At 40.4% G+C, this 20,029-nt stretch overlaps 1 long non-coding RNA gene and 1 pseudogene across 1 annotated transcript in view; one reads left to right on the plus strand and one right to left on the minus strand.

Annotated features, from left to right (window-relative positions):
- Window positions 1-20,029, plus strand: part of LOC118662148 — a 75,008-nt gene that overhangs the window by 44,760 nt on the left and 10,219 nt on the right. The gene's annotated exons all lie outside the window — the stretch shown is intronic.
- Window positions 123-890, minus strand: LOC118662147 (annotated as a pseudogene).

The following is a 20,029-nucleotide window of genomic DNA, read 5'->3' on the forward strand; positions in this document are numbered from 1 at the left end:
ACATTAAGTACACTACTACTTTATTATCTAAATTTAAAAAGTCTTTCAAAAAACTGAAGATGCCATAGAAAAGGAATTCACTGATGAATTATCCACGTTTCTTTTTCTTTTCCTCTCCTTTATTTGTTAGTTACAAAATCTCATTTTTGACTGGACTCAGACTTAGAGGCAGAAGCTCTCAGAGAAGACAGTCTATGTCTCTTTGTTCCTGGCGTTTTGCTTTGGCCTCCTTCATTCTCTTAGCATATTCTGCGGCCTCTTCCTTGTTTTTCTTAGTACAGTGTTTCCTCAGAGCCATAGGCCTGTGTTTGTGTTGCAGGACATGTGGGTGGGGTAACAAGACGCTGAATCTTGGGTGCTTTAGTCCTAGGTTTCTTACCTCCTTTGTTAGAGGCTTTCTCACAACATATTTGCGGACATCATCTTCTTTAGAGAGATTGAAAAGTTTGCGGATTCTGCTGGCTCTTTTGGGCCCCAGGCGAGGAGGCACGGTGGTATCAGTGAGACCAGGAATATCTCTCTCCCGTTTTTTACAATGACCAAGTTGAAAACACTGCGATTGGCATCCACAGTGCAACCCTGAACAGATTTATGTTTTCTCTCTTCAGTTCTCCTCGGTCTGTAACAGGAGTGCCCCTTACTCAGCAGCAGGCGGACTCGGCCATGGGTCAAGACACCCTGCTTCATAGGGTAGCCTTGTTTATCATTCTCACTACTGATTCCAACCACATAACCCTTCCATTCTTCACCCAGAGTGTCAGCAGCAACTTCTGTGGCCATACGCCTCTCAGAAAAGGTAGGAAGTTTGCGTTCATCGTCCACTTCAATGAGTTTCTGGCAGCCAGTGGCTGGGAAAGAGATGTTGAGCTTCATCCTGAAGCAGCCGGCAGTCTCCAAGGCCCCACGAAAACGAGTTTATCCACGTTTCTGACTGCAAACCTTAAGGATCAGGATTGGGCTGTCCCCAAAGAATAATTTTGAAATCCTGAAAGGACAAGCAAGCAACCATTTATCTCTGGCATGTGGGATAAGCAAATCCTTTAGCAACTTTCGAAGTTAGAGAGTAAGATGCAGCTGAACGCTGCCTGGGGTCCAATCCTGTGGAAATCTGCCCCAGGTGGTCACTGACCAAGTTTCAGGGTTAATGGTTCTGATCTGTAGAGAGTGACACTCCAAGACTGCATGTGCTCTATGGAGGATGGATGCATGAATAGATGCCTCATTACAAGGGATCCAGTTTTAATACCTTATTATGTGATGAAGGACAACTTAATTTCCTGGGCTCCTTTATTTTTATAGATTTAAAATGGGAATCCTACTCTGTTTATTCTGCAAATTAAATGAGAGACTCCCTGTGGGTGTGTAATGCTGGGGTTCTAAAGTATAAGAATAAGTTTTAAAATATTTATTAAGAAAAAATGATAAAACACACTATTTACAGCAGAGTAGTTGGTAAGCAGACAAGCAGTTCTCGATAAGGCCAAGTGGGAAGCCTGGAAAAACCTTCATGTTCCCCTTTAGCATTTTGCACCTTGTTTACTAGTTAAATTAATGCCTTGGCAACAAGAATTGCATTTTTCTTGCATGGAATTCATCTCTAAGAAAACACACACCTGGAGGCTGTCAACAACAATTTGCTAGCCAAGCTAGAGTGAGCCCACTGACAGGGTTGGCATGGATCGGCCTTAATCCTTTCTCAGGGCGCTGAAAAGCAAGACAAAGAAGAGTACCTATCAGGGATGTTCAAGTGAATCCCATTCTGCCTGACAATTCACAGGAGGCCGGCACCACCGCTGCCTCCCCTGTCATCTGAAATTAGGACAGCTGAACCATATTTGGGGAAATCTCAAACAGCTACAAGTCCAGATATAAGTTCTGGAAATCTTTCTTGAGACAAAGATCTGTTTTCTTAGCTCCACTAAGATGCCTGACAATTCCTCAACCTGGGTCTCTTTGTTCATCACCTCCAAGATCTTGGACTTGCTGCTAAAACACTTATCCGATACCAAACAGCATCCCCAAACTTAGCATAACTTTTCTAGGATATTCTATCCATTGCACCATCTTACCCAGAACTTTTAGGTATCTAATATTTCCTCCCAGTTTTGACTGTGCTCAGCAACTCTGATGCCTTTGTAACAATTATTTCCATGTGCACCTCCACCAGCCTGCTGAATTGGGCCTATCCTAGATCTTCACACTACCCTCACCCACTCCATCCTACCCCACCATCATCTTTGTTGGGTCAGTGCCCTCTAACAGAAGGCCAAAGTGTAACCTCTACTAGTCTGACCTATCTTTTTTGGCCCTTGATCACATATGATAGACCTTGGACATGTCCCTTAGAGTCTACAATGTTTGATAATAAAAGAGATGGTGACGGTGTATTTTCTGCTGCTCCTGCTTTTTTGTTGTTGTTGATGATGTTCTTGTGTGTCTGATTTATTTAACTTAACCTAATGTTTTCGAGATTTGTCTGTATTCTAGCATATATCAGAATTCCATTCCTTTTTTTCTTCCTGCGTTTTAATTCCTCCTTTTTTCCCTTCTTCTGAGAAGGGCACTGATAGGGAGGTACCAAATTGATCTGGAGAGGATGAACTAGGTGTGCTTAGATCATGGAGCTTGGCCTCAATGGGGAGTAAATGGAATCCTCACTTATCAGTGCAACCATGATGTCTAGTTTTAAGCTTTAAACTAAAATAAGAACTGCTATAAAAGACCAACCTTCTTGTGAAAGTGAAATCAAATGAAGTAAAAGATATGAAAGCACTTTGCCAGCTATAAACTACTTAAAGCAAATAAACCATGTTAGCAATCATTGTAGTGATTCTTCGCTAAGGCAAACAGCCAAGACCTTGAGTGGAAAAGTCAGTGCATCTCCCATCTCCTGCCTTCTTCTTCCTGGCCCCACCCTTAATGTCCCAAGGCTCACTGTCTTCTATCAGATCCAAATCTCCACTCCCTTTCCCTCCCCCGATTATTTCCTCACATCCTTCAGTACCAGTGGAAACTTCTCAACTAGTTTTTGATCTCATTATTGATTATAGAATTCACAACAAGGCATAAGTAAGGATTAATTTTTCTGGAATACATTTACATTTAAAAATAGTGTGTTAATCAGAAGAATTTTCTGTAGAGAAAAATGGGAAGCTTATTTTTCAGAGTTTAAGTTAATATCTATGATAGTCAGCAGAAATGTATTCATATTTTCACCAAAATATATGTACAGAAATATTCATAGGCACAGTATTTTTAATAGTCCCAAGACAGAAATAATCTAAATGCCCATCAACAGTAGAATAGATACATTATAATCTATTCACATAATGGAATACTACACAACAATGAGAATGAATAAACTAAAACTTTATGCAACAACATGGATAAATCTCACAAACATGATGAATAAAGGAAGGCAGGTACAAATACACCATAAGATTCCATGGATAGAAAATTCAGTGAAAATCAGAAAAAATGAATCTCTGATGTTAGAAATCAGGATAGTGTTTCCCTATTTGGTGGGGAGGTAATAGTGACTAGGAAGGAAGCACAGGGACAACTTCTGGGTTGGTAATAATGTGTTGATGATCTGAGGACTGATTTACATAGGTGTATTGATTCTGTGAAAATTCACTGAGCCATAAACCTATGTATGCATGCATGCTTTACTTAAATTAAAACATGAATTTTAATTTAGTATGCATGCATGTTATCTTTAAATATAAGTATGTATGCATATTGTACTTAAATTAAAAGCTTACTTAAAAATTAGCAACACAGCCCTGGCCTGTGTGGCTCAATAGGTTGAGCATTGTTCCATGCACCAAAAGATTGCTGGTTCGATTCCAGGTCAGGGCACATGCCTGGGTTGCAGGCTTGAGGGGGCATGCAGAAGGCAGCTGATCTATGTTCAACTCATATCAATGTTTCCCTTTCTCTCACCCTCTCCCTTTCTCTCTCTCTAAAAAAATTCAATTAAAAAAATTAGCCACACATGTTTACTGTAGAAAATTCAGAATATAGGAAGTATAGAGTATTAAAGGAAAACTTTCAGGGAGAAACCAAGATGGCGGCATAGGTAAACACTGGAGATTGCTGCCTCACACAACCACTTCAAAAATACAACTAAAAGACGGAACAGACATCACCCAGAACCACAGGAAGGCTGGCTGAGTGGAAATTCTACAACTAGAAGGAAAGAGAAAAGCATACCGAGACTCAGAGGAGGTGCAGTGCGGAAGTAAAATACTAAGGTGGGGAGGTGCATGCAGAGCGGGCTGACGGCGGAGGGCGCGGTTGTCTTTTTCAATCTGGAGGGAGTCTCAGGCTCTGAGCTCCAGCTCCAGGTGAGTCTCTGGGGACCCAGACTCAAACGAGAGAAGCGGGACTGTCTGGCATCGGTCGGAACTAGAGGGCAGCTTTCTCTCCGAGGTACTTGCAGCAATTGCTGGGACACTGAGAAACAGAGCCTCTGAAGGCAGGACTAAGAGCAGCCATAACTGCTCGCTCCGCCCACCCTGTTGATCCCCTGGGACCCACCCCGCCCAAGCCTTGCACGCAGGCATTAGCTGGATAGCCTCAGGCAGAGGCTAGATTAGCACCTCCCTAGAGATCAGTACAGAAGTTATCCCACTGCAGACACAGCTGATTCTCACAGCCAATTGGCCTGGAGGTCAAATCCCCCCCAGTGTTACCTACAACAATCAAGGCTTAACTACAACAAGACTGTGCACAAAGACCACAAGGGGGTGCACCAAGAAAGCATAAAAAATGCAGAGACAAAGAAACAGGACACAAATGACAGAAATGGAGGAAAGCAAACTGCTGGATATAGAGTTCAAAACCACACTTTTAAGGTGTTTCAAGAACTGTCTAGAAGCCGCCAATAAATTTAGTAAGGCCCTCGAAAATACTGGTGAGACCACCGATAAATGTAGTGAGATCCTCAAGAAAGCTAGTGAGACCCTCGATGTTGTGATAAAGGACCAACTAGAAATCAAGCATACACTGACTGAAATAAAGAATATTATACAGACTCCCAACAGCAGACCAGAGGATTGGAAGAATCAAGTCAAAGATTTGAAATACGAAGAAGCAAAAAACACCCAACTGAAAAAGCAAAATGAAAAAAGAATCCAAAAATACGAAGATAGTGTAAGGAGCCTCTGGGACAGCTTCAAGCATACCAACATCCGAATTATAGGGGTGCCAGAAGAAGAGAGAGAGCAAGATATTGAAAACCTATTTGAAGAAATAATGACAGAAAACTTCCCCTACCTGCTGAAAGAAATAAACTTACAAGTCCAGGAAGCACAGAGAACCCCAAACAAAAGGAATCCAAAGAGGACCACACCAAGACACATCATAATTAAAATGCCAAGAGCAAAAGACAAAGAGAGAATCTTAAAAGCAGCGAGAGAAAGACAGTCAGTAACCTACAATGGAGTACCCATACAACTGTCAGCTGATTTCTCAACAGAAACCATGCAGGCCAGAAGAGAATGGCAAGAAATATTCAAAGTGATGAATAGCAAGAACCTACAACCAAGATTACTTTATTCAGCAAAGCTATCATTCAGAATTGAAGGTGAGATAAAGAGCTTCACAGATAAGAAAAAGCTAAAGGAGTTCATCACCACCAAACCAGTATTATATGAAATGCTGAAAGGTATCCTTTAAGAAGAGGAAGAAGAAGAAAAAGGTAAAGATACAAATTATGAACAACAAATACACATCGCCGAAACCGGTTTGGCTCAGTGGATAGAGCGTCGGCCTGCGGACTGAAAGGTCCCAGGTTCGATTCCGGTCAAGGGCATGTACCTGGGTTGCGGGCACATCCCCAGTAGGAGATGTGCAGGAGGCAGCTGATCGATGTTCCTCTCTCATCGATGTTTCTAACTCTCTACCTCTCTCCCTTCCTCTCTGTGAAAATCAATAAAATATATTAAAAAAAAAAAAACAAATACACATCTATCAACAAGTGAATCTAAAAATTAAGGGAGTACATAATCTGATGAACAGAATGAACTGGTGATTATAATAGAATCAGGGGCATAAAAAGGGAATGGACTAACTATTCTTGGGGGAGAAATGGGTGTGGGGGATGCGGGAAGAGACTGGACAAAAATCGCGCACCTATGAATGAGGACAGTGGGTGGGGAGTGAGGGCGGAGGGTGGGGTGGGACCTGGGAGGAGGGGAGTTGTGGGGGGGGGGGGAGAGGAACAAATGTAATAATCTGAACAATAAAGATTTAATTAAAAAAACTTTCAAAAAAGTAAAATTATGACTCATTTAAATAGCAAATGAAAACATATCAAAGATTTTTAACTCGTTAATGAATGAGGGAGCCAGTAAGATGTTATAGCCAGTTCAAATGGATTTGATTTATGGGGATTTATATTATCTTCCAGACAAAATTCATGTATATGTGTTAATAGGAATCAGTTATATAGCTATGGACAGGAAACTGTCCAATACTATCCATTTTCTTTTTATTTTGTTTTATTTATTTTTAAAATATATTTGTATTGATTTCAAAGAGAAAGGGAGAAGGAGCGAGAGATAGAAACATCAATGATGAGAGAGAATTATTGATTGGCTGCTTCCTGCACGCCCCCTACTAAAGATCAAGCCCCCAACCCGGGCAAGTGCCCTTGACCAGAATTGAGCCTGGGACCCTTCAGTCCACAGGCCAATACTCTATTCACTGAGCCAAACTAGCTAGGGCTATCCATTTTCTATATGTTAACTTTTTTCTCTACAAAGTTATAAAATAGTCTAGTCAAAAACAGTGAAAGGAGAAATACCAGAATGTATAAACTAAATTTTACCCACTGAATTTTAAACACTTTCTTACATTAGAATAAAATCAAAACAACCCATAATCCTTTTATTTAGGCATCACCTACATATACACATTTGTGCCATATTTTTTAATAGCATGTGAGAATTGTCTCATCTCTATAGCAAAAAAAAAAAAATGTTTCTCTTTTTTTCTCTACAGATGCTCATTGAAGGCAAAACAGTTAACTGTTTCCATATTGAATACAGATTTTTCTTTTTTTTTTTTTTTTTTTTTTTTTTTTTTTTTTTTTTTTTATTGCTTAAAGTATTACAAAGGGTATTACATATGTGTCCATTTTATCCCCCCGCCCTAGACAATCCCCTAGCCTCTCCTATCCCCCAATGTCTTATGTCCACTGGTTATGCTTCTATGCATGCATACAAGTCCTTTAGTTGATCTCTTACCCCCCTACCTCCTGCCCCGCAACCCTCCCCGGCCTTCCTGCTGCAGTTTGACAATCTGTTTGAGGCAGCTCTGCCTCTGTATCTATTATTGTTCAAAAGTTTATAATGGTCTCTATTATCCATGAATGAGTGAGATCATGTGGTATTTTTCCTTCATTGACTGGCTTATTTCACTTAGCATAATGCTCTCCAGTTCCATCCATGACGTTGCAAATGGTAAGAGTTCCTTCCTTTTTAGAGCAGCATAGTATTCCATCGTGTAGATGTACCACAGTTTTCTAATCCATTCATCTACTGATGGGCACTTAGGCTGTTTCCAGATCTTAGCTATGGTGAATTGTGCTGCTATGAACATAGGGGTGCATATATCCTTTCTGATTGGTGTTTCTGGTTTCTTGGGATATATTCCTAGAAGTGGGATCACAGGGTCAAATGGGAGTTCCATTTTCAGTTTTTTAAGGAAACTCCATACTGTCTTCCATAGTGGCTGCACCAGTCTGCATTCCCACCAGCAGTGCACAAGTGTTCCTTTTTCTCCACATCCTCTCCAGCACTTGTCGTTTGTTGATTTGTTGATGATAGCCCGTCTGACAGGTGTGAGATGGTACCTCATTGTTGTTTTGATTTGCATCTCTCGGATGATTAGTGACTTTGAGCATGTTTTCATATGTCTCTTGGCTTTCTGAATGTCCTCTTTTGAAAGGTGTCTATTTAGGTCCTTTGCCCATTTTTTGATTGGATTGTTTATCTTCCTTTTGTTAAGTTGTATGAGTTCCCTATAAATTTTGGAGATTAGGCCCTTATCGGATATGACATTGGCAAATATGTTTTCCCACACAGTGGGTTTTCTCGTTGTTTTGTTGATGGTTTCTTTTGCTGTGCAGAAGCTTTTTATTTTGATGTAGTCCCATTTGTTCATTTTCTCTTTAGTTTCAAGTGCCCTAGGAGCTGTATCAGTGAAGAAATTGCTTCGGCATATGTCTGAGATTTTGTTGCCTTTGAATTCTTCTAGAATTTTTATAGTTTCCTGTCGTACATTTAAGTCCTTTATCCATTTTGAGTATATTTTTGTGTATGGTGTAAGTTGGTGGTCTAGTTTCATTTTCTTGCATATATCTGTCCAATTTTCCCAGCACCATTTATTGAAGAGACTATCTTGGCTCCATTGTATGTTCTTGCCTCCTTTGTCAAATATTAATTGAGCATATTGGTTCGGGCCGATTTCTGGGCTCTCTATTCTATTCCATTGATCTATATGCCTATTCTTGTGCCAGTACCAGGCAGTTTTGAGAACAGTGGCTTTGTAATACATCTTGATATCTGGTATTGAGATCCCACCTACTTTGGTCTTTTTCAGGATTGCTGCAGCTATTCGAGGTCTTTTTTTATTCCAAATGAATTTTTGGAGAGTTCGTTCTAGATCTCTGAAGTATGCCGTTGGTATTTTAATGGGAAGTGCGTTGAATTTATAGATTGCTTTGGGTAGTATGGACATTTTAATGATGTTGATTCTACCAATCCATGAACACGGTATGTTCTTCCATCTGTTTATGTCTTCCTCTATATCTTTTTTCAACGTCCTGTAGTTTTCTGAGTAGAGGTCTTTTACCTCTTTAGTTAAGTTTATTCCTAGGTAGCTTAATTTTTTTGGTGCGATGGTAAACGGGATTGTTTTTATAATCTCTCTTTCTGAAAGTTCACTATTGGTGTATAGAAATGCCTCGGATTTCTTGGGGTTAATTTTGTATCCTGCTACCTTGCCAAATTCATGTATTAAGTCCAGTAGCTTTTTGATGGAGTCTCTAGGGTTTTGTATGTATAATATCATGTCGTCTGCAAATAAGGACAGTTTTACTTCCTCTTTTCCAATTTGGATTCCTTTTATTTCTTCTTCTTGCCGAATTGCAATGGCTAACACTTCCAGTACTATGTTGAACAGGAGTGGTGAGAGGGGGCATCCCTGTCTTGTTCCTGTTCTTAGGGGAAATGGTGTTAGTTTTTGTCCATTGAGTATGATGTTGGCTGTGGGCCTGTCATATATGGCTTTTATTATGTTGAGGTATGATCCTTCTACTCCCACCTTGCTGAGAGCTTTTATCAAAAATGGGTGTTGAATTTTGTCGAATGCTTTTTCTGCATCAATTGATATGACCATGTGGTTTTTTTCTTTCAATTTGTTTATGTGATGTATCACGTTTATTGATTTGCGGATATTGTACCATCCTTGCATCCCTGGGATAAATCCTACTTGGTCATGGTGTATGATCTTTCTGATGTACTGCTGGATCCGATTTGCTAAGATTTTGTTGAGGATTTTGGCATCTATGTTCATGAGGGATATTGGCCTGTAATTCTCTTTCATTGTGTTGTCTTTACCTGGTTTTGGTATTAGGGTGATGCTGGCTTCATAGAATGAGCTTGGAAGTGTTCCTTCCTCTTGAATTTTTTGTAGTAGTCTGAGGAGGATAGGTTTTAGTTCTTCCTTGAATGTTTGGTAAAACTCCCCTGTGAAGCCGTCTGGTCCTGGGCTTTTGTTTGCTGGAAGCTTTTTGATGACTGCTTCAATTTCTTCCATAGTTATTGGCCTGTTGAGATTTTTAGATTCTTCCTGATTGAGTTTTGGAATGTTGTATTTTTCTAGGAATTTGTCCATCTCCTCCAGGTTGTCTAGTTTGTTGGAGTAGAGCTGTCCATAGTATTTTTTAACAATCATTTGTATTTCTGTGGGGTCTGTTGTTATTTCGCCTCTATCGTTTCTGATTTTGTTTATTTGGGTCCTCTCTCTTTGCTTCTTGGTGAGTCTGGCTAGAGGTTTGTCAATCTTGTTTATCCTTTCAAAGAACCAGCTCTTGGTTTCATTGATTTTCTGTATTGTTTTTTTGGTCTCTATGTCATTTATTTCTGCTCTAATCTTTATTATCTCCTTCCTTCTGCTCACTCTGGGGTTTTCTTGTTGCTCTCTTTCTAATTCTTTGAGTTGTAGAGTTAGATGATTTACTACCATTTTTTCTTGTTTGTTGAGATAGGCCTGTAGAGCTATAAACTTCCCTCTCAGGACTGCTTTCATTGTGTCCCATAGGTTTTGGATTGTTGTGTTTTCATTGTCATTAGTTTCCAGGATGTTTCGAATTTCTTCTTTGATTTCATTGGTAACCCAATCAATATTTAATAGCATGCTATTCAGCTTCCAGGTGTTTGAGTATTTTGGGTTGTTTTTATTGTAGTTTATTTCTAATATTATGCCATCGTGGTCTGCGAAGACGCTTTTTATGATTTCAATTTTCTTGAATTTGGGGATACTTTGCTTGTGACCCAATATATGGTCTATTTTTGAATATGTCTTATGAGCATTTGAGTAGAATGTATATTCCCTGGCTTTCGGGTGAAGTGTTCTGAAGATGTCTATTAAGTCCATCTGATCTAGTGAGTCATTTAGGATTGCTATATCTTTGCTGATTATTTGTCTAGAGGACTTATCCAGTGCTGTCAGTGGTGTATTAAAGTCCCCTACTATGATTGTATTGTTGTCGATGTCTCCTTTGATATCTTCCAGGAGTTTTTTTATGAATTTGGGTGCTCCTGCATTGGGTGCATATATGTTTACCAGGATTATATCTTCTTGTTGTATTGCTCCCTTTAGTATTATGAAGTGGCCTTCCTTATCTCTTGTTATGGCCTTCACTTTGAGGTCTATTTTGTCCGATATAAGTATTGCTACCCCAGCTTTCTTTTCCTTTCCATTTGCCTGAAAGATATTTTTCCATCCTTTCACTTTCAGTCTGTGTGAGTCCCTTCTAATGAGGTGGGTTTCTTGTAGACAGCAGATGTATGGGTCATGTTTTTTTATCCATTCAGCCACTCGATGTCTTTTGTTTGGAGCATTTAGTCCGTTTACGTTTAAAGTTATTATTGAAAGGTACTTGTTTGTAGGCATTTCTGTTTTTGTGTGGCTGTTTTCTTTCTGAGCTTTTCATTTCTTATTTTTATACCAGTCCCTTTAGCATTCCTTGCATTGCTGGCTTGGTGGTGATAAACTCCCTTAGCCTTTTTTTGTCTGTGAAGCTTCTTATTTCCCCTTCAAGTTTGAATGATAGCCTTGCTGGATAGAGTATTCTTGGATTCAGTCCTTTGCTTTGCATCACTTTGTAAATTTCCGTCCATTCTTTTCTGGCCTGATGTGTTTCTGTTGAGAAATCATTTGACAATCTAATGGGAGATCCCTTGTATGTAACTTTCCGTCTCTCTCTTGCAGCCTGTAAGATTCTCTCTTTGTCCTGAACATTTGCCATGGTAATTATGATGTGTCTTGGTGTGGGTCTTTTTGGGTTCACCTTGTTTGGGACTCTCTGGGCTTGTGTGACTATTTTCTTCCCCACCTCAGGGAAGTTTTCTGATATTATTTCTTCTAATAGGTTTTCTAATCCTTGTTCATCCTTCTGTTGTTCTGGTACCCCTATTATTCGTATGTTGTTTCGTTTCATGTTGTCCCAAAGCTCCCTTAGGCTCTCCTCCTGTCTTTTCATTTTTTTCTCCAATTGCAGTACATTTTGGGTGTGTTTTGCTTCCTTGTCTTCTAAATCACTAATTCGGTCCTCCGCTTCTCCTAGTCTACTGTTGATACTTTCAATGGAGTTTTTCATTGCAGCTATATCACTCTTCATATCTTCTTGGGTCTTACTTAAGTTGTTGATTTTTTCATCTGTTTCTTCTAGCTTCTTCCATATGTTATCGATTTTTTCATCTGTTTCTTCTAGCTTCTTCCATATGTTATCGATTTTTTCATCTGTTTCTTCTTGCTTCTTGCTGAGGTTGTCGATTTTTTCCTCCATCCGGTTTATGCACTCTAGGACCCTTATTCTGAATTCTTTTTCTGTCATGTTGCATGCCTCTGTATTACTTAGCTGCTTTTCTGGAGAGTCCTCCTTCTCTTTCCTTTGGGGGTTTCTTTGTCTACCCATGTTTGATCTCACTGACATATCTAGACGTTGAGTCGTTCAGTGGCTGCTCCCTTGGTGGCAGTGACTCCTTGGTCTGCGGTTCCTCTTCGGGCGGTTGTGGTAGCAGCTGCTCTTCAGTTGGCAGCAACTCCTCTGGTGGGTGCTGTTCACAGCTGTGGTGGCTCTTCTGGCTGGTGGGGCGAGGTTTCACGTACAGCTGCTGTTCCTCAGCAGAGGGTGTGGTGCTCAGGAGGTTGCTGTTGCTTGGATCTGCTGTGTTGATTTAAAGGCACAAAATACAACACAACAAGGCACCACGTACCAGGCACTATACACAAATATATTCACGATATTAATAACCCCAAATAAAGGTGAGCACCTGAATTAAGAGAATTAGGGGATAAGGAAAAGGAAGAGAAAAAGAGAAAAGAGAAAAAAGAAAAGAAAATTAGGGACCAAAAAAAGGAGTGCAAAAATGAAAGTGGGAAAAAGGAGGGGGGAAAGTAAAAGCGAGAAAAGAAAGGAAAAGAAAAAAAAAAGAGCGAAAAGAGAGAATGAAGTGGAAGAGGGGAAGAGACTTTTTATATGAGGAGAATACTCCTATAGAACAGCCATTAATCCCAACAAATTCCAGCAACAGCTCCCTGGAGATAAATGCAAACTAGAAACAACCAATAATATAACGATGAAAATAGAATGGAGAACACTAATCCCAAAATAAAATAAAGAGAAAATAAAATGGCACTTTAAAAAAAATGGTAAAATGGTAGCAGTAATAATACTGGTTAAAAATAAGAAGGTAGTAATTAAAAGGGTAAAATCAGGTGATGGAAAAAAGAAGAGAGAAAAAAAAAAAAAGAACAGGAAAAGAAAAAAAAAGAAAAAAAAAGAAAAAAAAATTGGTTTCTTAGTTAAAAGGTGAAAAAAAAAAAATATTGCAGTAGTGAAGGTCCTTTGGTTCTTCTATTCTTCAGTGTGGCTCGCCTTAGACCTGCCAGGTATTCAGGAGAGTGTTGAGTTTCCCTGCGATACACTGTTCCTCTGTGTTGTAAACCACAGTCCTTATTTTAAAGCAAGCCGCATTTGTTTCCCAGACTGCCTTATTTTGTGTTTAGCAAAGAGTCAGTTTGTGGGTCAGCCTCTGGGTGGCAGTGATCTGGGGTTGGCCTCTGAGGCTACAGGGCCTCTCTGTCCAGTGGAAGTTCACTGCCCAGAGCTGGCTGCGTAAGAGTTACCAGTGCTGTGTTGTTGCTGGGATTGAAAATCCCTCTATAGGCCAGACCCTGTTAACTCCCAGGGACTGATCAGGTTATTTTAATCCTTGATCTCCTACAGGGTGGAATCTGGGTGTGGCTGTGCTCCTTGCCTGGGGGCTGGGGGGAGGAGTCTCACTCTCCGGAGAGAATGGCTGCCTCAGACGTGGGCTCAGGGGTGTCTCAGCACTCAATTCGCTGTCACCTCTCCCGGCCCCCCTTCTTTCCTCAGTCTCTCCCCAGATTCCACTCCTCCGCACACTCTCCCTCTCTTCAGCACAGGTGAGTGTCTGTATCCGAAATGTCCCATGAACAGGGTTCAGTGAAAACAAACAAACAAACGCCGGCCGCGGAAACGGGGAAGGCTTGGTTTCTGTAAGCTTCTTCTCTTACCGGGACTGCATGGTCTGATCAGCTCTTCAGGCTGCCCCCTTTAGGCTCAGTCCTCTGTGATCACAGACCGAGCTCTCAATTCCCCCGGCAGCGCCAGGAATCCCGAGGTTCTCCTTTCCCCCGTCAGGGGCTGTGCCTGTCCCAAGGGACTCGGCTGTCTGCCATGCGGTCTCCCTCCGACTCTCTGGGCTCAGAGGTCTGGCAAACTTTCCTGCCCAAATCCCTGGTTTTTTTACCTTTCCAGGGGAGTTCTGCTCTTCCCGGCTGTAAACCGTCTCGCCAGCTGAGGAATTTCGCCAATTCGGGGTGGATGTTACTAGTTTCAGCTGCTCACTCCATTTGCTCAGGGACACGACCTGGGACGCGTCTGCCTATACCGCCGCCATCTTCCTGAATCAGATTTTTCTTTTTGTTCCAGAAAGCATTTGTTCACATTTCTAATTATTTCCTTAGCCTACTTTCTTAGAAGGAAAAGTAATGGATCAAAAGATATGATTATTCTAAGACTTAATACATATTGCCAAATATTATAAGAGTTACGTTGGAGTATATAGTGGAGTTGGTTGAAGAGAGGAAGGAACAACTTTTCTAGGCCACTTGCATACTCCAGATATTACTCCTGTGCACCAGACTTCAGGAGTAAAATGTATGGTTACAGTTTTGCAAGTACCCCCTATCTGCCACCTTCTTTTCCTTTGCTTTTAGACTTCACCAGGATTGAATAAAAACTCAGTCATTGAATAAGGAAAAAGTATGGGTTGGCACAACACATTACAAAACCCCAAGCTCAAACACAAACCCAAAACTAGAAGAGGTCTCCCTACACTGCTGGCTTCATCTGTATTAGGTTATAAATCCCTTAAGGGATTTTCCAGAACAGAACTCAAACTTCTTCCTCCATAGGACTTCCTGTGTTCACACATATTTTCTGATCTGTTTTACCTGTCTGGATTTTAAATTATATAAGCTACATGTATCTAACCAAAACCTCAATTATTCAATAGTGTTTATCAATTGCCTACTAAGTTCCAGGCACTGTGATGTTTTTGCCCTGGGAGTCCAAAAAGTATGGTTACCATATAATATATAAAATATACTATATATTTTGATTGAGCATTATGCATTATAATGTCAAACTATTTATTGTTTCATTGCATTTGTTGTTTTCAGAAGATAGGTCTTCTCTTTTCACCCAGCTAAGATGCCCCTTGAAGGCAGGGGTTAGTTATATCTTCACTTCTCTGACATCTTCCAAATTACTATGCCCTTAATAGGTACCCAGTAGAGAGCAACTGAATTGAAAACATTCGTGCCTCATGTCTGCATGGATCAAGTAAGCTATTCCTTCCAGCGCCTCAAATTACTCTTAGAATCTCTGTGGGAATAAATAACAAATGATTGGGAGACATGAAGTAACTTATTATATAAGTGATCATTTTACATTTTATATCTTCACCAATAGGTGGCACCATCAATTTTGAAATTATATTTTATATTGTTATAGCCCAAATATCTAAGTATGGAGTTCACTCAATAAATATTTATTGGGCACCTTCTATGTGAATGCTGCTCAACCAGCCACCACTAACAGTAAAAATTAAAATTATACAGATATGCTTTATCAAATCCTCTTCCATTAATTCCCTAAAGGACATTCTACTTTTATCCTTGTTTTATAAAATAACATCTAAATCTTGGGTAACTACTCAAAAACAACAATTTTGCAAGTGTGTGTATGTGTGTGTTTGTGTTCCTAATGTGGATAAAAAAAAGGGGGGGGCCACATGCTCACCTGACAAGCTCAGGGAAGGCCTGCATGGCAGTATTGCAGACTCAAAGACCTAAAGTAACCACAAAGGATGAGCTGAAATTAAAACTTTAATTAAAAGCAGTTTATAGTGGGTAGTCGTGTCCTAGGCCAGTATCTTCCTTGACAAAGGTCAACCTTTACCTTAAATGAGCCTATTGTCTTTTTGCATCTAAGATAACATACCTGTGAAATGTCAGTATAACTTGTAACTTTCCTTTTTCCTGACCTCTCGGGACACAACCAAATGCACCATAAATTCCTTCATTGTTATTGTTATGTTAATTGTTGACTGCTAATTATCCTGTACCCACCTAAGTAAAAGAAGTATGTGTCTATCATTTTGCTATTTATCCAATCCCAGAGGTTTCCCCGCTTTTCTTTCTCCCGCCTCCCTAACCTATTATCAATGGATTTCATGTAACCCACTTATGTCTCCTTTGATTGTAATATATAAAACTGTGTGTGACACTCATTAAAATGTCATTCTCCGGAGCATTATCCTAATACGTTGAGATTCTGCTTCCTGGCAACTGTCGACAGTTTGGCTCAAGTAAACTCACAAAAAATTATTTACAGGTTTGAATGTTTTTTATGTTAACACTACCCACCCTAATATCTGATTTTAAAAGAGGGAAGGGGGTGCAAAGTTAAATAAAAAGCAAACCGGAAAAATCTGGATGGGGAAAGGGTCAATCTTCAGAATTTAGTCCAAGTTGGCTTTTTAATTAACACAAGTTACCACTTCTAAGTGAAAGGATCTTTCTTTCCCTTTGGAAGATAACAGAAGTGTGGTCCTGGCATACCAGGATTATTTCCGCATCTTCCAAGGCTGCTCTGTCCATCTGGAGATAATAAAAGGCCCATTCCCCTGTGTTTATTTCAAAAGGTTTGTTCTCTGGAATGACCTGAAGTTACAAAATGCAGAGCATTTGCCAGCTGAAGAAGGCTGCTGCCTGAATGCTACTCAGGAAGCCTCTACTCCCTAGGACAGTGGTTCTCAACCTTCCTAATGCCGCGACCCTTTAATACAGTTCCTTATGTTGTGGTGACCCCAACCATAAAATTATTTTCGTTGCTACTTCATAACTGTAATTTTACTACTGTTATGAATCGTAATGTAAATATCTGATATTCAGGATGTATTTTCATTGTTACAAATTGAACATAATTAAAGCATAGTGATTAATCACAAAAATAATATGTAATTATATATGTGTTTTCCAATGGTCTTAGGCGACCCCTGTGAAAGGGTCGTTCGACCCCCAAAGGGGTCGCGACCCACAGGTTGAGAACTGCTGCCCTAGGAGAACCCCTCCAGAGTCTCCTTAGAGTTGAAAGAGGCCCTTCGGCCCTTCCTGATAACTATTGTCGTCTCCACAGGCTAAGGGCAAAACAGGGGCAAAAAGAAAGAAACAGGGAAGGGGAGCAGTAGGAAAAAGGAACCACAGTATTTGCATCAAACACCATAGAATAGTCATGAATTTACCCACCAAATTTGTACCTCTTTCTACTGAGCTTCTTTAAAGTGTCATGAATGGCATTATGTACTTTGTGACCTGCAAGGATGGAGCATACAAGGGTTTTTGCTACCCAGGAGCTCCTTGTCTATTGTTTTGTATAGTCGTGGTTACGAAGTGTAAGCTTCTGTTCGTTTGAACCCTGGCTTGACCGCTTAAGCATTCTTGGATAAATTATGTAACGTCTCCATATCTCAGTTTCCTAACCTACAAAATGGGGATAATAGTAGCTACCTCATGGAGACATTAGGAGGATTAAGTGAAAAGAGCATTAATATTTTAACAAATGATGTCTATTGTAATTTTTTTAAAAAACTAATACACAAAGGAAATGTTTGGTATTGTAGGAGAGGTCTAGATAAAGAGCTATGAGAAATAATAGGCTGGAGCAATAACTTCCAGTTATGGGGGCAGGGCAGGGCAGAGCAAAGCATTCATTGCTGGCTTTATGAAAGTGGCATGGTAATTGAGTTTGGAAGAATAACTAGTATTTGAAAATGCAGAGCTGGGGGAACAGAGGTTACTCCAGGAAGATGGACTGTAAACAATGGTGATGAAAAAGGAGGTGAGAAGGTGTGGAGTGTTTGCAGCAGAAATAGTGATTCAGTTTAGCTGGTGCGAAGGGCACATGAAGGGAAATGAATGTTGAAAAATTTACAGTAGCAATAGATGGGAGTTATGTGCAGGGCATATATCAAGCAATGGAATTTGGAAGCTACGGGTGGTTTCTGAGCAGGAAAGTGGCATGCTTACAACCATGCTTTCATAACTGAGTTGGCCACCGTGTATGAGACTCATGAGAAAGAAGAGAGATGGGTGAGATGGCAATAGCTGCCATCTGCTGAGTGCTAATGTACTAACTCATTTATATGGTGAGAGTAATAAAGGCAACGGTGGTGGGCACTGAGAGAGAAAAGAGATATGAGACACTGGGTGGTTAGAACTTACTAATATTGACATGTATAGCATGTAGAAGACAAGACAAAGGGAGGAATCTCTGGCTTGGGGGAGTGAAAAGATAAAGGTAAGGATCTAGCCCTAGCCAGTTTGTCTCAGAGCGTTGGCCTGCAGACTAAAGAGTCCTGGGTTCAATTCTGGTCAAGGGCATATGCCTAGCTTTTGGAGGCAGCTGATCACTAATTCTCTCTCATCATTGATGTTCCTACGCCTCTCTCCCTCTCCCTTCCTCTCAGAAATCAATAAAAATATATTTTAAAAATAAATGAAAAATAAATAAATAAACAAATAAATAAATAAACATAAGGATCTAGCAGGCCTGGAGGGCGGGGGAGAAACTCAGTGAGTTCATTTGTTGAGTTTAGAGCAGTGAGCATCAGGCAGTGTTGTCCAATAGGCAGCTGAAATGTGGGCCTTGAGAGAAAAGCATGGCAGGAATGAAGGTTGAATTCTGCACTAGGGGATGGTGGAGGTGCTCCTGCCCTCAACTGGGTCTGAGTTAGGGATGGTTGGTTTATACAGATTTAATTGCACCTCTAGCTTTAGAACATTGTTTTCTTGACCATCAGGAATTGACTTGGATATGTGAGTTAGGTGCTTTGCTAAAGCTCCAGTGTTGATGGACACAGTTCTCTGCAGAGGCCTGGGCTGCTAATCTGGTTGGAAGTGGAAGGCAAGGGGAATTTCCTAAAGCCATGTTTTATGGCAAGCCTATTGTGTTTACGTGGTGACCTGGGTTTAGGAGAGCGGATGAATGTGAGGCCAGACCTCCACCAACCCTTGGACTAGCTCATCCTTTCATCTTGCTGACCTTTCCAGATTTACTGTAACTATATTAACCCAAATGTGTTAGTTGTAAATGGAACTAAGACCTCATGATTTCCATGCCCTCAGACTCACTTGCTGGCTCCATGCACATCAAGAGTGAGGGCAGTATGAGAGTTAACTTTTCTAGAACGGTAGTGGAGGCATTTTAGGGCAGCCTATAGCAGCAGCAGTCTTAACACAGGCCTTTGCTGCCCTTGGAAGAGTGGATAAGAAACTGCACACAACACAACACACAACCTGTTACAACATAGATTTTACAGCAACTCACAGAAACAGCAAGATGTGCATTTCATTAAGTACAGTAGAATGGTTGCTTCTAGAGCAGTGGTTCCCAACCTTTTTTGGCCACGCCCCACCTAAGCATCTCTAAAATCCTGATGCCCCCCTGTGACATGTAAGTCTTATTATTCAAAAAGTGAACTCCTATTCACGTGGAGAAAGCCTAAAAGGCCATTAATTTGGTCTAAACAAGCGCCCAAAGAACATAGCATCCATGAAAGAGAAAAATAAAAGAACAAAAGGGTAGTTGAAGTACTGAGGAAGAAATCACTAAGAAATTGTTTAGCCCTAACTGGTTTGGCTCAGTGGATAGAGCATCGGCCTGCAGACTGAAGGGTCCCAGGGTCGATTCCAGTCAAGGGCATGTACCTTGGTTGCGGGCACATCCCCAGTGGGGGCTGTGCAGGAGGCAGCTGAATCGATGTTTCTCTCTCATCGATGTTTCTAACTCTCTATCCCTCTCCCTTCCTCTCTCTAAAAAATCAATAAAATATATTTTTTAAAGAAAGAAATTGTTTAAAAATAATGATATGAAGTGATATGAAAAAATAGCAAATAAAGTCTCAAAACATACAGAGAATTGAAATGCATAAATATGTCACCATATATATTTATATACTGTATATGAGGCCCCTAGAACCATAAAAAATGCAACAAAATCACTGTTAATAACTCATTCTAGAATTGCCCACCTTAAAAATCAATCAAATTGCCCCCCTGTGGGGCGTGTGCCCCATGTTGGGAACCACTGTTCTAGAGGGAGGGAGCAGAATGGGAGGAGATGATAAGTAGGTAGGTAGGT

The sequence above is a fragment of the Myotis myotis genome, unplaced genomic scaffold (genome assembly GCF_014108235.1).
Source record: "Myotis myotis isolate mMyoMyo1 unplaced genomic scaffold, mMyoMyo1.p scaffold_m19_p_8, whole genome shotgun sequence".
In the NCBI taxonomy this organism is placed as follows: Eukaryota; Metazoa; Chordata; class Mammalia; order Chiroptera; family Vespertilionidae; genus Myotis; species Myotis myotis.